We start from the raw sequence: 17,761 nt of genomic DNA on the forward strand, positions 1-17,761 counted from the left end.
CCCAGGTGTGTTGCTTGGGCTGTGTTCAGGGACACCGGATGGAGCGAGGTGTCAGGGCCCAAACTGAAGGCCGCGGTTGGAACGCAGGAGAGTGGCACCTGGGTCCCGATGTGTGTCTGGTTGTGGCTGGTGGGCGTCACGATCTCGCTGGTGTGGTGCCTTCTGGTGCTGGGTCCTGGGTGTGGCCGGGGGGTGAGCGGTGGGGCGCAGATGGGAAGCCCCATTACTGACCACTGCGGACACGTGCTTTAGGGCCACGGCGGTCAGTGGGGCGCTCCTGCTTCCTGGCCTGGTGACGGTCGGAGCAGTGTCTCCAGGGTTCTGCCAGGGGCCGTGACCAGGCAGCGCCTTCCTTGGGGACAGTAGGGGGTGGGGGACCCCGGTTTAGGGCGAAGGAAGTTCGTGCCGAAGCCTGTGGGCACAGCACAGCGTGAGTCGAGCACGGGGCCCAGGCTGTGACGATGACGGCGGTGTGACACGCAAGTGGGGGTGAACCCCGGGTGCGCGTCCTCTTCTCTGACACTATCCCCCTGGGGATTGGGGCCGGCTCTGGGCCGGGTGAGGGTGCCCACAGTGCAGGTGGTGGTCACTGGCGAGAGCTACCTGGGGACCCGCATCTGCTTGGAAGCGGGTGTCCAGACCCCTCCGACCTCCAGATGCCACTGTGGAGACACCCGCTGAAAGCACCTGCTGGCGCAGGGGGCCCGTGCACAGCACCCCCCCCCCCCCCATCATCTTCGGGTGGGACTTCCCCTCGGTCAGGCTGTTCGGAGCCTTGTGTTGATGAGAGTGTTTGGTATCGACTGGGGGTGGGTGAGGGCGTAGGGGGCGAGGCGGGAGCGTGGCCCGGGCTGCCACTCGGCAGGTGGCCGTGCTGTCCGGCGCTCCGCCTGCTCCTGGGGCAGGTCGCTGCCTTCTGTCCCCCGGGCAGTGGTGTCTGGCCTGCCGCGGGCCACCGGGTGCCCGGGCCTGGCCGTTGGGACACGTGGTGAGTGGTCTGGTCCAGGACCCCAGGCGCAGGGCAGGCGTTCTGGGAATGTTTGGAGGAAAAACGGACGGAAGGGTGGGGTCAGGCCTGCGGGGAGCACAGAGGCTGGGGGCTGTGCCGGCCCCCGCGGCCTCCCTCTCACACCTTTGAGCGCCCCTCCCAGGCCGGGGCCCCCGCCTGCCCCCGGCCACCACCTGCGGGCCGCCCTGTCCTGCTCACCTCGTGGTTGGCTGTTCTGCCGTGTCGGTGCTCCCCACACCCTGGACGTCCCCCCCCCCCCCCCCCCCCCCCGGTCTCTCTTCCTGCCTGTGACAGCGTCTGGGTCTGGCTCACATCATTCTCGGCTGCGGACCTAGGTCTTCCCTGCCCTTCAGGCTTCTCCCCTTGGGTTCCCGCCGACGCCACGCACTTGCTGCCTTCGGTTCTGAGCCTGCCGCCCCTTCCTGCCCACCCTCCCAGATCCTTCTGGACGGTCCCCTGCCTCCGACCGTGCTATGATCTGGTACAAAGTTCTTGATTCAAACGAGTCCCTCGGACTCGAGGCCAGCGCAGGTGTACAAGTCTGCCGCTCCCCCGAGTCCTCTCGCACACCCAGGCGTTTGTGGAGCGCTTGCTGAAGCTTGAGTGCCGATGCTGCCCCCACCCCTGCTCTGGGGTTTTATACCTGTTTTCTTCCTGTCCCTCGTTAGGCAAGTGTCGGGGTGGGGCAGTCACATGAGATCCGCGCACCAGCTGGTACAAAACGCTCCCGACAGCACCTGACAGCAGGGCTGTCACAGCCCAGGCCACTGTCCCGTCCACACTGGCCACGCCGGGCCAGCCATGTCTCCCGTGCCGCGTTGCGCATGTGTGAGTGTGTGAGGGCACGTGTGCATCTGTGTGCATCATTGTGGGAATGAGTGTACATGAGTGCGTTGAGTGCATTGAGCCGGCTTATGTGTGAGTGCACTTGTATGTGAGCCCGATTGAGCATGTGCGTGTATTTGTATGAGTGTGTATCGCTGAGTGTGTGAGTGCACTGTGTGAATGTGTATGAGTGTGTATGTGTATTATCCGGTATGAATGTATGCGTTTGGGTGTATGAGCATGTACTCTTGAGTGAGTGTGTCTGAGTGTGCACATATGCACACACCTGTGTCGGGCCCAGCAGCGACGACAGGCGGGCCTTTGAGACTGGGGTGTGGGTGCAGACTGAGCGCGATGTCTGCACAGACGAGGCACCGGTGGCTGAGTGCGGACGTGGTACTGGCGGGCACACGGAGGGTGCCCCGGGGGCCGGGGACAGCGGCTGCCCAGGGCAGAGTGGCCCATATCACAGCTGCTGTCACTTACCCAATTAGGAGATGGCTCTGTGTTGACGCTCCCGGAGGCACTAATGATTTATTTAGCCGTCCGCAATTCATCCTGGGGATGGCTTTGAAATGATACCTTGGGAGAACCAGACCTGGAGTGAGTGATGCCAAGATCTGTCCCGAGGCCGAGGGACGAGCCTGAGTGTAGTGGGGTCGCCTGGCATGTGAGGCCCTGCGGGCGCCTGGTCTCCCCCCTCGGTGTCTGGCTGGGAGGCACATAGGGCTGTGGGCCTCCTGGGACGTCTGTGAACCGCAGGCCACCGCGTCCCCTGAGCAGGGCCGGCCCCAGAAACCTGTGCTTGCTGCCTCGGGCACCTGATCTTCTAGTTCAGACGTTTCCAGAACATGGGATGTGTGCCCGTCGGGGGCTTTGGGGAGGCCGGGTGGTTGTTGGTGTTGTATCCCTGCTCTTAAAATCCCCTTCCCTGCGTGGCCCTGGGGAGACGAGGGCTCTGCTCAGAACCTCCTGGCTCTGGGTTCCCAGAGCCGGACGGGGGGCTTGGCTGGTGACGCGCACGGCCTGCCGTGCTGTTTTCCAAGAGCCGGAGGGAGTGGCAGCGGCGAACAGGTAGCACTGGGACTCCGTCCCCCGAGGGACGCGGGAAGTGCGCACGAGAGGGACGCCACGGCGCCGAGGGCAGGTGCTGTCGGGCCTGTGCCCTCTCTCTGCCGGGACGCCCTCTGCTTTCAAGTTCGTGACTCAGGTTGTGTTTTATCGAAAGCTGACTACGGTTCTCTGCGTGTTTCCCGGAAACAGCCGCAGGGCCGCTGAGAGGGGTGTGCGTGCGTCCCCGGCGTGGCTCCCGCTCCGTGGCATCGGCCTGGGCGCGGCCGGTACTGACAGATGCCCATACAGTGGATGCCCTAGGAGAGAGCAGAGGTCGACTGTTATTCTGTGTATTCATTATCTGCAGCACTTTGCTCTTAGTTTTAAAAAATAAAAATAGCTTTGTTTTTTCCCTTCTAATAAAAATGCTCCCTGTAAACAAATAGCTTCAGCAGTAAGGGAGCTCAGAAAGTGGGACTTTCAGGCGCCCTCCTCTGCCCTGACAGTCACGGTCCTGGGGTGAAGCCTGCCTGGAGACGCCCACTGAAGGCTCCCGGTGAGAGGTCGGGGCGCCCAGCAACGCCACCACATGGGCCGGTCCCTCTCGTGTCCTCTGACTGCAGGACGGCCGCTGGGCCGGGGCTCTGCCCTCGAGCGTGTCTGAGCTTTGGTCCCAGTAAATGCGTGTCTGGACCAAGAGTTAGGCTGTGCCCAGAGCTCCCCCGACCGCGGGCGGCAAGGGGAGATGGCAGGGGCTGGGGCCGCGGGGACGCAGCGTCCCAGGAGTTAACGGTTCCCCTCTGACCTTGGCCGGGGCTCCCGATGTCGGAGGGGGACACACCAACACTAGTGCCTGGGATTGTCCACAGCTTCCGGCTACTTCCCGACAGACTGGCTGGTGGTGCTGACCCCGGAGGTTGGGGTGCACTTGGGAATAACTGGGGTGACTGGGCCTCCTGCCCTTGGGGACAGTCATGCCCAACTCAGAACAGTCCAGAGAATGTGGGGTTTGGGAAAGCCCCTCTGGTATAGACACCTCGCCTGGGGGAGACGGGAAGTGCCGCCTGCCCGGAACCCTCGCTCGGGCTTTGTGGGCACCTCGCACAGCCCCACATCACCCGGCAGAGGAGGAGTGCGCACCAGGAGACCGTGCAGGCCAGTAAAGGAGAGGCCCTCCTGCTGGTGACCAGAGGCACGTCAGCGTCCCTCTTTCCTTACGTGCCAGACACGCTGCCCTCTCCCCCTGCTCTCCCTTGGGGACCCCACTCTCTGGCCCAGAGGACTCCTGGGGGGCAGCTGGCCGAGCCTGTCCACTTCCCACCCGGCAAGCAGGTTAGTCTGCTTCGAGGAGGCCAGGTCCACGTATGGGGCAGGGGGTGCGGTACGCACCGCGTGGGGTTCTGCTGTGGAGCAGGGACAGCCCACGGTCTCCCATGCCCTCCGTCACTGTCCCCAGATGCCCCCCAGCTGAGGGCCTTCGTCTCTGCCGGCTTCCATCTCGTCTCCTTTGCCTAGAGCTCCTTTGCTAGACCGTCTCCTGAGGGAGAGGGTTGGGGTACAGCTCCAGGGCCACGTTTCTCCAGTCTGGTCTCAGGATCCCTTTGCGTCCTGGAAAATTAGTGGGGACCCAGAGAGCTGTTGTTTAAATGGCCTATGTTGATACCTAAGGTATTAGGGACTAACAAAGAGATTACAAAATCATCCATTTAAAACTAAATCCGTCACGTAGTAATATGACAACACATTTTTTAATGAAAATGATTATTATGTAAAACAAAAAACATAGAAGAGAGGCATCCATTAGCATTTTTGCCCGTTTCTGTAATGTCTGGCTTGGTAGAAGACAGCTGGATTCCCATATCCGGCTCTAACGTTTAATCTGTTGTGATTTCTGGAATGTTCCACCGTACACCCGGGAGGGAAGAAGAGTGAGAAGGGCAGATGGCATCTTAGTGTTACTATGAAAACAGTTCGGACTTCTCAGCCCCCCTTTATGGTCTTGGGGACCCCTCGGGACCTGCTATCACTCTTGGGACATCGACGTTTAGAAAAAGTGGGTTCTTTGTGGTTGAGGGAAGGATAATGAGGAGGTTAAACCTTTTATTAATGGGAGCCGACCAGGCATTTGATTGACAAGAGTCTACTGTCTCATTCTCATGTGACCGACGGTGAAGGCAGGTTCTCGGCTCGTTGGTGAAGTGGGCTGTGCTGGTGTTGATGGGGTCACAGTGGAAAGGTTATGAGGCTGCCTGTCGCCTGCCCTGGGGGGTCCTGTGTGCCTGCCCTTCTCCGAGTCCTGCTTTCCTGCCTGAGTGGAAGCCACCGGCCTGGGACGCCCCTGGCCTCGGCCCTCTCCTCTGCCTTCCCAGCCCTTTCACATGAAATGATCCCTTGCGTTTTACTGTTAGAAGTCAGGTCCCGGGGTCCCTGCCAGAATCCTTCCCTCCAGAATTGTTCAGCAGCTAAAGGAAACAAGTAGTGTCTTATCTGGAGGTTTTATCTATTTGAACCCTTAATCTAAAGAGTTTATTTTATCAAGAAGTTTATACATGTTAAAACTAAGATATGGTTATTTATCAGAAACTAGACGTAGGCATCTGGAAAAAGTGTCCAGAGGGCTGGGAGGCTGCTTTCCGTTATGTTTGAGACACACACACAGAGAGAGAGAGAGAGAGGGGGGGGGGAGGGAGAGAGAGGAGGAGAGAGAGAGGACATTAGCAGGGAAGGGGGAGAGAGAGAGGGACACAGAACCCGAAGCAGGCTCCAGGCCCTGAGCTGTTAGCACAGAGCCTGATGTGGGGCTCAAACTCAAGAACCGTGGGGTCATGACCTGAGTGGGAGTTGGACTCTTAACTGACTAAGCCACCCAGATGCCCCTAGATGCCAAGGTATTAAAAAAAATTTTTTTTTAACGTTAGTTTTGAGAAACAGAGAGCAGGTGGGGGAGGGGTGGAGAGAGGGGGACACAGAATCCGAAGCAGCTCCAGGCTCTGAGCTGTCAGCACAGAGCCCGATGTGGGGCTCAACCCCACAAACTGCAAGATCATGACCTGAGCCACAGTCAGACGCCCAACTGACGGAAGCTCCCAGGCGCCCCATGGGCTGTTTCCTTCTGTGGACAGAAATCAGTGTGATGTCGTTCCTGTATGTGCCTGTGTTACCATGTGCCTGTGTGCATGAACACGTGCAAGTGTGTTCACAGGCATGTGCCTGTGTGCGTCAGCATGTGCTTGTGTGTGCAGTTGTGTTTGCCTACACGAGCGTGTGCTTGTGTACTATGCAGGTGTGCCTATGTGCTGGGCTGTCCCTCTGGGTGTGACCCCGGTGACCCGGCGGTGCTCGCTGGCAGTGCTGGTGCTTTTATCCCTGTACCCTTTCTGCCTTGGTTTTGGCTCAGGCCATGACCCCAGGGTCGCGGGATCGAGCCCCATGTCGCGGAGCACGTTTAAGTTTCTCTCTCTCTCCTTCTGCCCTTCCCTCACCAGTGTGTGTGTGTGCTCTCAAAAAAAGAGAATAAAATTATTTCATGGATATTTTTTCCGTCTGATCGTCTGCCCTGGGGTCTCCTTGGGGCTTGCGTATATTCCATCAGCTTGAATCGGCCATCCTGTATTTGTGTCATCAGGAGGAGTCCCTGTCCTGTTTCTGTGAGGTTTAATGGTCTCAGGAGGGGGTAGTTTGGCAAATACTTCCTGAGTATGTGCTGATGGTAAGAACATAGTAGCAAGAACCGTAAAGTATTTCTTCCCTGGCCAGAAGATCGACGTCTGACAGTCTAAGCAGAATGGGTCCACCAAGTAGGTCTTACTTTGGCTCTTTCTTTGGTGCCGGCTGGTGTTGGAGTAGCTGGCGCTCCCTCTGGCCTCCCAGCCAGAAGGTCCCGGTGTGTGGATTTCGCACTGGTCTTCACTTGGATCAGGAAGCAACGTGAGCAGCCCCTGGGGGCCCCCTTCCTCCTCCCGCTCGCTTCCCCACCACTCACTCCCAAGGGCAAGGGTCTTGTCTTCTCACAGCACAGCGGCTCTGCTGCTTCCAAGCTGGGTGCACATGGAGACACACGGGGCGTCTGTGGGCTCTTCGCCCAGCGCTGTTGGGGTCATTCGTCTGTGTTGTGCGTTTGGGTGGAGTTTGCTCTTGTCTCCCAGTTCTCCGATAGGATTATGCCGCGATTATTTACCCATTCTGCCGTTGAGGGACTTTGGGGGAGGTTTCCAGACTTCGCCCTCACGGACAGGCTGCTGCGTCCCTCTGTGCATTTCTGTTGGGTGCACACGTGGGAGTGACCCTGCTGGGGAGCAGGTGGCATCCCTGAGCGGTTTCCCCTCATCGTGGCGCATCCACACCTTCGTGGCTGAGAGGAGAGTCCCGGCCCTTCCCCATCCTTGCCAACACTGCGTTCTGCACGCCTTTAAATTTTAGCCGTTTGTAATATGCCCTCGCAGTTTTAAATTCATTTCCCTGTGATCACAGATGCCAAACACTTCTTCGTGTGGTGATGGACCGACCACTTGGAATCCTCTTTTGTAAAAGTGTCTGTTCATTATCTCTTGCCCATTTTTTATTTGGGCTGTCTGCCTTTCTCTTAATGATTTATATGAATTATTGATAGATCGTGGACACCAGCCCTTCGTTGGCTGTGTGCGTTGGGCAGATTATCCTCTGCTCTCTGGGTTGCCTTTTTCTTCCTCTGCCGGTCTTTGGATAAATGGAAGTTCTTAATTTTGACGCAGTGAAATGTATCATTTTCTTTCCTTTATTGTCAGTTTCTTTAAAGATGTATTTTTTAAATCCTTTTAAGAAATCTTTTTCTACCTGCAGGTAATTTTCTTCGTTGTCTTTTGGGCCAAGCCTTGTCTGACCTGGAGTGAATTCCCATGCCGGGGTGCTGCCTGGGGCCCGGGGCCACGTACACAGCGGGAGCCCAAGCCCTGTCTGCGGAAGGACCCCGTTTCCCTGTGATTTGTGCAACTTTTGCTGTAATCACATTACCGTCTTTGCGTTGGTCTCATTCTAGAATATTTTGCCCCTTGTTTTGCCTGTTCTTACAACAGCATCTTAATTACATTAGGTTTATAGTAAATTTCGGTCTTCAGTAGTTTAAGTCCTCCGTGTCTGTCTTTCCCCCAGGAGTGGTGTTCCAGGTCCTTTGTACTTCCATGTAAAAATTAAAATACTCTTGTCAAGTTTCAAGAAAATCCTGGTGGGACTGTGATTGTGAGACCCCCACTCAGTCTGGGGACGCGGATGTTGTAGCCACGCCATCTCCCAGTCCACGTGTATGACGTGCGTTTGTCGGGATCTGAGAGCTCACCTCTAACGTTTCCTAGCTTAGCGGCCAAAGTTCTCACACATCGTTGGGCGGATCCGGGCCTGGATATTTTCCGATACTGGGTGCTCCTGTAAATGGCATCTTTTTTCAAAGCTTATTTTCTGTTTGTCTTTTTTCTGGTCTGTAAACATGCAACAGAGTTTTTGACCTTGCACCGAGCGATCTTGTGAAGTTCACGTAGGAACGTGAAGGGTTACCGGTGTGTGGTTGGGGGTTTTCTGTGTACACGGTGTACTGTCGGTAAACAATGCAGGATCTTTTCCCTTTCCAGTCCTTGTGCCCTTCGCTGCTTTTTCTTGCCGGCTTGTCCTGGCTCACATCTCCAGCGCCGTGTTGAATGGACGCAGTGAGAGGGGTGTCCTGGCTGCATCCCAGATTCAGGGGCTGGCTCTCTGGTGCCTCCAGCTGATGATCTGAGTCCTCCCTCCTGCACTGGGTGCGACCTGAGTCGTCCCTCCTGCATTGGGGTGCTGTAGGCTGCTCCGCACCGGGCGGCTCTTGGCTCTGGTTTTGGTCTCGCCAACAGCTTGCTCTTCTCCCACCGCGTGGCAGGCCGGGGCCATGGTGGGGAGGGGCTCGGACTTTGAGCTGTGGCCATCCTTTGCCCACGTGATGGGGTGCAGAGGACGCGGTGAGGAAGCATGTCCTCCTCGAGTGGCTGCGTTTGTGTGTGGCCACTTAATAAGAATTTGAAAAGAGCGTTCCCTTAAGGATTTCTAGTTTTTTTAAAAAATTTTTTATGGTTTATTTATTTTTGAGACAGAGACAGAGTGTGAGCAGGGGACGGGCAGAGAGAGAGGGAGACACAGAATCTGAAACAGGCTCCAGGCTCTGAGCTGTCAGCAGAGAGCCCGACGTGGGCCTGAACCCGTGAACTGTGAGATCATGACCTGAGCTGAAGTCTGACATTTAACCAACTGAGCCACCCGGGCGCCCCAAGGATTTCTAATTTCTAAGACGTTTACTCTTCAGAAGGTTTATGGCTTATTTTGTGAAATTGGGTCAACTATAATTTTTAAGGGCAACTGCAGGAGAGAACCGTAGGTCATCCTAGATTCCAGCATTTTGGTGAAGGAAGTGTTAGCGTGCATTCAAGCTGCGGTGACGCATTTCGTTTCACTTATTCTGTACGGAGCAGAAATAAAAATAAAGAGAAGTCTGTATATAAATATGTGCTTAGTATCCGAGTCTGCCCAGTTAGCAGAGCGCCTGGGCTTGTCTTTCTGAAGGTGCATGTGAGTCAGAATTACAGACTCTTCTCTCCTGCTCCCCTTCCCGATTGTGGGCTTTTTTTTTTTTTTTTTTAAATTAAATGTGTTGATTGCTTTGGGTAGCATAGATTTTTAAAACTAATTTATTTTTGAGAGAGAGAGAGAGAGAGAATAGCCGTGGAGGGGCAGAGAGGGAGACACAGAATCCGTAGCAGGCTCCAGGCTCTGAGTTGTTAGCATAGAGCCCGATGCGGGGCTCAGACTCACAAACTGCAAGATCATAACCCAAGCCAAAGTCAGGCGCTCAACCAACTGAGACACCCAGGTGCCCCAAGACTGTGGCCTTCCTCAGGAGAGAATGCTGTCAAAAGAATAGTTGTGTCTCAAGTCACAATATGTACAACATTTGTTTACTTCTATCAGGAATATATGCTTTCATCAGCATGCACACCAGTTCGAGCCACTTTTCCCCCTTCGGTTTCAAAAAACTTATGCACCTGTAATGTTTGAGATCTGAGTACTGTGTGCTGTGCGTTTCTTAGAAAAGCAACGATCTCTTGGTTAGCGAAGTTGTCGTTAGATGTTTACATCAAGATAAAAGGGACTCTGTCATGCGTGAATTTCATTTAAACCGTCAACTCCTGGTCCACTTTCATGTCGTGAATGTTGTTGTTCAGAGACCGTCCACCTGATGCCCATGGCAGGGGAGGAGACGGAGCGATGTGGGCGTGCGCGTCCCATCGCTCTGCCGGGCACTCCTCTCGGCCAGGAGAGCAGGGGACTCGCCTCCCTTGTGGGCTTGAGGCCGGAGTGTAAGTGAGTTCCCAGCTCTACGGGAGTTGGTTCTGAACGCCTGGATTTTTCTCCGCTGTGGCCCGCCACCTTCCTGAAGGTGTGCCCCTTCCTCATGTAACCTCGCCCCCCGACCGCCCGCGGGCTCTGGGCGCCCTGTGGCTCTGCTGTCCTCTCTCAGCCCCTGGCCCGCGAGCATGGATTTTCGGGCTCTTCCCCATCAGGCGCGATCCTTCATCTTGCTGTGCGTATTGCACTTGGCTTTCGAGCTCGGCCCCTTGTGCAGTGATTTCTGAGCTGGACGCAGGAAAATGTTTCAAAAGCTCATTCAGTTCAGCATATTTCGGTTGCATGTCCACCGTGAGCCACGCCCTCTGCCGTCCCGGGGCTTCCGTCCAGCCTGCAGTGGCCAGGATGACAGACAGTGGAAAGCCGAGCAAGCGACTGTGTCACACAGCAGGGGAATGGGACCAGAGTGTGGGAGGGCTGGGGGCTGCCGGCTGGGCGCCCGGGACGGGGGAGGGAGCCCCGCGGAGATGTGGGTACGGGGCCCCACAGAGGGAAGGCTTGTAGGGAGTTCAAGGGCCTCGTGCCTGGATGTTCAGGGCCCCTCGCACGCGTGTGTGTGTGTGTGTGAGAGCAAGTGAGCAAGAGAGCAAGAGAGTCAGTCTGGAAGGGCTGCTGGTGCCCGCTGAGCCTTCTTACCCGTGGAGTCTGTCCCCTGAGGGCCCCTGGACGTTCCAGTGAGTGTGGCCTTACTCCGACCCAGGGGTTTCACAGAGGCTGGCCTGGGGCTGTGCTGTGGCCTTGCCGGGTGGGCATGGCTCAGACCTCCCCGCCCCGTGCCCCCCTGGCGATGGTACAAGTGGTGCCAAAGGACAGACGTGTCCTCTTGGTTTTCGTGCGACTGGAGGCCGGGCCGGTGGGCGTGCCGTCACAGCCCGCTGGAGCCCGCCCCGGGGTGTCCTGTGGGGGGCAGGTGTGCGGCTGGGCGGGTCCTGGAGCCCCGGCCACGAGGAGCCGCTGGCTGAGCCCTGCTCCCCTGTGGCTCTCCGTGGCATTTACTGCTCAGTCCCTGCGTCCCCCTGGTGATGGCCCTCAGCTTTCCTCCGGGGAGTGAGTCCTTTCCTGTTAGGTTCACTCTGGCTGCGAGTCACGGCCCCTGCCCTGGCCAGGGGGCTCACACGGCCCCGCAGATGGGATGGGAGGGGAGTCTCAGAAAAGGGTCTTCTGGGGACTGCTGCCTCCTGCCTCCGGGCCCCCACCCGGTTCTCTGCTACCCAGTTTGCTTCTGGGAGTTTCCTGTGCTTGCCTGGATCACGGGTCCGTTGCTGCTGCCCCAGACGCAGGTGCCTTTGTTCTCAGCTGCCTGCACCCCGGAGCCCCGGTTCCCGCCTTCTGTGGTTCAGGAGGGCTCCCCGATGGGTCCGGTGGCCGTGAAGACGCGGTGGTTGTGGGCTCCCTCTTCTTGAGTGACCAGTAGCTTGGGACTTGGAAGGTGTTGGCTTATTTCATCTAAATTGTCGAATGTATTGGCAGAGGGCTGTGGTGTTCCCTTGCTGTTCACTTAGCATCTGTGTGGCCTCTCCTTAATTCCTTCTTGCCTTCTCGATGCTATCAGTGTGTGTGGTCTTTCTCTTTATCTCTCCTGGCCAGGTTGACCACAGGTTTCTCCATTTTATTGTCTCAGAGAATCAGCTTTTCGTTTCATTATTTTTTCTTTTCGATTTCACTGATTTCTGCCCTTTATTTTTTTTTTTTTCCTGTTATTTTGGATATAATTCCTTCTTATAGTTTCTCAAGGTGAACGCTGAGGCCACAGAGTTGATGCCTGTTCTGATAGAGACGTTCAGGGCTATGGGATCCCTCTGCAGATTCTGACACGTGGTATTTTCATTTTCATTCACTTCAAAAATCCTTCTGATTGCTGCTTTACTTTCCTCCCTGACCTCTGACCCACGAAGTGTATCATTTGGTTTCCAAATATTTGGAGTTTCCTGGGCATCCTTCTGGTTTTGATGTCTAATTTCAAGTGAGGCAGAGAACATGCTTTGTGTGTTTGACTTACGTCCTTCTAAATGTATTGAGGTTTGTTTCGTGGCCCCAAAGATGGTCTGTCTCAGCAACGCTCTGTGTGCTCTCACGTGTTCCGGCGCTGGTGCTGTTCTAGGAATGCGGAGCCGTGCCGTCCCCTCTGTCTGTCCTGATTTGGGCTGTTTGTTCTCACTGTTCCGAAGAGCAGAGCTGGATCCGTTTCTCCTTACACTTCCATCGATCTTTGCTTTGTGTGCGAAGCTCTGTTATGAGGTTCACGAACGTTTCGGTTATGTCCTATGAAAATAGCCTTCTTTGTCCCCATGATAGGCCTTCGTTAAAATTTACTTTGTCTGATATGAATGTAACTGTCAACAGCCTTCTTTTGATTAGTATTTGCTTGATTTATATTTTTCTTTTATTTTAACCTATTTATATCTTTATATGTAAAATAGGTTCCTTGTAGGGGCGCCTGGGTGACTCAGTCGGTTGGGTGTCCAACTTTGGCTCAGGTCATGATCTCACTGCTCATGAGTTTGAGCCCCGCATTGGGTTCTGTGCTGACATCTAGCTCAGAGCCTGGAGCCTGCTTCAGATTCTGTGTCTCCCTCTCTCTCTGACCCTCCCCCACTCTGTCTCTCTCAAAAATAAATAATTGTTAAAAAAAAAAAAATGGGCTCCTTGTAGGCAGCATGTAGTGGGTCTGTAATGCCTGGGGAAGATCGGTTTTATAGTTTACTGGTATGCCTTTCCCCTCTCCACGCCATGCTCAGCCCTACCTCTGTGACTGTGCTGTTCTCCTGTCTTCCTTTCCATTCCTGTGGGTTAGGACGTGGGGCACAGAGAGGTCAAGTGACTCACTCAGCGTCACATATTGAGATGGTGGTCTGATCATCAGACCCTGAGCCCAGGTCTCTGGCAGTTTTAGTTCTCACAAGCCCGTGCCCTTGGCCATCATGCTGTCCTGTGAGCCCACAGCCGACTGGACGCCTCTGGTAAGGCCTCTTTGGCTTCAGCCAGAGACAGGTGTGCAGAGCAGGCCGATATGCGCTGTGCGGCTGAAGCAGGGGCACCTGGCTGGATGGTGCAGCCTGTGTTCCCCCCGGAAGGGCGAAGGACACTTGGGGTCTGTAGAGTCAGCTCCGACCCCTCCAGGACACCGGGCAGCTGTCCCTGTGCTGCATGGGGCTGCTTTTCACCCCCTGCCTCAGATGTCTGTCTCGTGGGTACTGACGGCCTCCGGGAAGAGTTGCTCGATGTAGGTCGTGGTCTGGGTCTGATGGGAGGGAGGATTGTGACCTGATGGGGGCACGATCAGTTCACACGGCGCTGGGTGGGCTGGCGCGGGGGTGGTCAGGAAGAGCCCCGGGCAGTGCCTCCTGGGCGTTACGGGCTGCAGTGTGTCCCCAAGAAGATATGTTGGGGTCCTAGCCCTCAGGACCTCAGAACGTGACCTCACTTGGACCCAGGGTCGTTGCAGATGTAATTAGTTACGATGAAGTCATACTGGGTGGGTTGAGCCCCTCATCCAGCATGACTGCTGTTCTTACAAGAACGCGGCCGTGTGAGGGAACGACACGGGGAGAAGCCATGTGGTGGCGAAGGCAGGGTGCCAAGGAGTGTCGGCGATTGGCAGCAACCGCCAGAAGCTGGGAGGGGCAAGGGAGAACCTCCCTTCGGGTTTCAGAGGGAGGATGGCCTCGCTGCCACCCTGATCGCAGACATGTGAAACTCTCCTGCGTCCAGAATAGCAAACGATACGTTTCTGTTGTTTTCAGCCGCGTGGCCTGTGGTGCGGTGCGTGGCAGCCCTGGGGAGTGGACCCGCTTCACGCACACTCTGTTCTGTATGAGGCCCGGGTGCTGCTGGTCGTGGGAAAGAGCCCCGTAGCGCCCAGGCCGAGCTAGGTCAGGCTTGGTTTCCTCTACACGTTGGTGATTTCTATCACCAAGGAGCGGGATTCGAATGTGAGGGACTCTGCTGCTGAGCGCAGCAATCCACGGAGGGGGGCCACGGCGCCCGGGGGTGCACGCGTTCCCCTCGGCCCTGCCTCCTGCTCGTTTTGGCCACTTGCTCTGTTGCCTGGTTTTCCCCAGTATTTTAAAGTTTTTTAAAAAGTTTATTTTTGAGAGAGAACAGAGAGAGACAGAGTGTGAGTAGGGTAGGGTCAGAGAGAGAGAGGGAGACACAGAATCCAAAGCAGCTTCAGGCTCCGAGCTGTCAGCACAGAGCCTGACGTGGGGCTCGATCTCATAAACCTCAAATTCATGACTTGAGCCCAAGTCAGATGCTCAACCGACTGAGCACCCCAGGCTCGTTTTGTCCCATTATTGCAGTTTTGTCCCCGATTTCATCAGTCAGAAGCTTCAGTTCTACCTTGCATTCTCCCTCATAAAGCTGTTGCTGCCTGTTTTAAAAGGTAGAAATCTACATCTGCAGGACCTTTTATTTATTAGGAATTTTATATACCCTCTTATAAAAACTGTGGTAAGTTTTTATTAGTGTTATTATTGATTTCTGTAGTGTCCTGGTTATTCAGTTGCAGTTCTGAATAGTCCACTCCAATCTTTTTTCTTCTTCTTCTCATAAGCCCTGGTATTTTTAGTATAGTTTTGCAGAGTGTGAAGTTCTTCTAGAACATGTATATTGTATTGTAGCACACACGTCTGCTTTCTCCTCAGTCTGCAGTCGTGAAGAGAGTCCGTCTCCGTCTGGCAAGGTGGCATCAGGCCGGAGCCTGCTGGGCACCGGACACCACTGGGGGCCCGTGTCTTTCCGCTGCCAGAGGTGTAGCTCCCAGAGGCAGATTTTGGCTCCGAGAAGCACTAGACTCTTGGACGGGGAAGGAGCAAGCACACACAGCCTTCTGGCGAAACTCGGGTCTGGACTAGAGCTATTCTTATCTGAGGATAGATAAGCAGAAAGTCCCCACACGGGGTCCTGGAATATGGCTCGTAGGGAGGTGCCCAGGGAGGTAGAAGAGGAAGATTCCTTCGAAAATGATTCATGGGCACAATGAGATAAAAGGAACTTGAAAAGACTGGTGGGGAGAAGGCGTGCCTCTGCAGACAGGGATCCCTGGTGAGGGGGAGGTGGTGTGCTGGGCAGAAAAGATAAAGGAGTGAGTTGTGAAGGCACGTGGCTCAAAACAGGGGGCCTGGGGTTTAGTTAAAACCTGTATGAGAGGCCGTGAGGGATCAAAGTGATAGCGTGGAAAACAGCAGTGCCGTGGGGAGCGTACTTGAGAAGATGCCCAGGCACGCAGGGTCAGTGGCAGATGTGCCAGTGGTGGGAGAGGCTGGAGACGAGGGTGATGCCAGCTTTGTGGGGGAGGGGTCTCTGAGGAAGCCACAAGTTTAACAAAGACAGTAACCAAAGCCTGATTGAAGGGCACTCTCCTGACCAGAAAGGAGGCCTGCATGTACTGAAACGAGTGAAATAAATGAAAAGAGACTCCTACCATGTGGCTTTTTGGATTTCAAGATGAAAAAAAAAGTTGTAGTGGAATCCAGACAGCAGAAAATGGCAACACCTTCATCATCAAAACTCTGTCCCCAGGGGCGCCTGGGATGCTCAGTTGGTTAAGCGTCTGACTCCGGCTCAGGTCATGATCTTACGGTTCGTGGGCTCGAGCCCCACATCGGGCGCTGTGCTGACAGCTCGGAGCCTGGAGCCTGTTTCACATTCTGTGTCTCCCTCTCTCTCTTCACCTCCCCCGCTCACACTCTGTCTCTCTCAAAAATAAATAAACATTAAAAAAAAATTAAAACAAACAAACAAAACCTTCCGTACCTAAAGGTCACCTAGGAAGGAAGTGTCCTTAAGCTGCACGTGGGTTTGTGGGCAGGGCCGAGGGTGAGGCAGGGTCTGAGGGTTTTAAGGACGAAGAGATGTTTGTGTTCTAAGGCTTTTATACCCAGCCGAGTTGTGCCTTGTGTGTGAAGGATACGGACATTGGAGATTTGCCAGACAAATCATTTACATTGTCTTCAGGACAACAGTGTTTCCTTCTGGCCAAGAGATGAATGAGAAGTTTGAACCTGAGATAAGTAATTTACTGTGTTTTCTAAGGGAACAGTCAGATACAGAACAATCGTTGTGAGGCTATCAATCACAGAGTTATTGGTAACGTGCAATGGAAACCTCCAAAATGGCCGGCCTTGGGAGAGCGGTACTTCTTGTGACAGGCTGGTTAAGATTCTGTGATTATAACAACAGGCAAAGAAAGGATCCTTGAATAACTTAGTCAAGAGCAGGAATCTGTCACATCACGAAAGGAAGAGATGACAGAGACCTCAGAGGGGCCTTGAGCCAGGCCAGTAGGAGACTTGTCAGACTTCCCACGTTCGGAGTTTGTTTCCACTTTTTCTTTTTTAAGTTCATCTATTTGTTTTGAGAGAGAGAGGCAGAGAGGGAGAGAGGGGGGGAGAGAGAGAGAGAGAGAGAGAGAGAGAGAAAGAGAACCCCAACAGGGTCCGTGCTGTCAGCGCAGAGCCTGACACAGGGCTGGTCTCATGAACCGTGAGATCATGACCTGAGCTGAAATCAAGAGTTGGATGCTCTTGTTTGTTTAAATTTTCTGATGCTGAGTCCCCGGTAAGTATTAAAGATGCCACCACAGAGGCCAGCAGCTGGTGGTGGGAGCTCTTACAGTTGTCTCCGGGCTCTTCTATCAAGTGGTTGTTTTACGGAAGAGATTGGTCTTGAGGAGAGGATTTGGTGAGCTTGGCTTGTAACACGTGCCAGCCTAGTTGTGAGGACAGTGCCTGCGACTGGCAGGCTCAGCAGAGCCACCCGAGGTGGGGAGGGGCAGCCCCCTAGGGAGGGAGCCGGTGGCCTCTGGCCCAAATGGAATAGGAAGGAAGCAGCCTTCGAAGCTATTACCGAGAGAGAGTTGCACCGTTGCTGGCCGTAATGTCAGCAGGAGTAGCATACGCCGTAGAGCTGGTGGTCTGTACGGGCGAGGGGCAGAGAAGAACAGCAAGGAATGGGTCCAAGCTTTCCCACGTGTTGGCCTCTGAGGACGGCATCACAGATGACTTGAAATATTAACTGTGATGAGCATGTTATTTTATAATCAGAAAATGGAAGTCAACTGAGAAGGTGGCAGTGATGGAGGCGGAAAGCCAGGGAGTGACTGAGGTGCAGTGTCAGGTGAGGAAGCTGAGCATCGACTTGGGGACCGCAGTCACGTGGAGCACAGATATGGATGCCTGTGTGGATACAGTGGCTGTATGGATATGGACGTCTGTGCGGATATGGACGTCTGTGTGGATGCAGATGTCTATATGGATATGGACGTCTATATGGATATCAGTGTGTGGATACGGCACCTGTCTGGATACGGACGTCTGTATGGATATGGATACCATGGCTACATGTGATGTCTGCATGGATACGGTGTCTGCCGATACAGACAGCTGTGCAGATACCGTGTCTGTGTGGATACAGATGTCTGTACGGATACGGTGTTTGTGCAGATATGTGTATATCTGTGCCGATGCGGGG

General features: G+C 54.8%; 1 protein-coding gene across 6 annotated transcripts in view; it reads left to right on the plus strand.

Moving 5' to 3' along the window:
• HDAC4 (histone deacetylase 4) overlaps positions 1 to 17,761 on the plus strand; it is a 281,399-nt gene that overhangs the window by 18,537 nt on the left and 245,101 nt on the right. The window lies entirely within an intron of this gene.

Source organism: Hyaena hyaena, unplaced genomic scaffold (genome assembly GCF_003009895.1).
Source record: "Hyaena hyaena isolate Hyena2069 unplaced genomic scaffold, ASM300989v1 scaffold_31, whole genome shotgun sequence".
In the NCBI taxonomy this organism is placed as follows: Eukaryota; Metazoa; Chordata; class Mammalia; order Carnivora; family Hyaenidae; genus Hyaena; species Hyaena hyaena.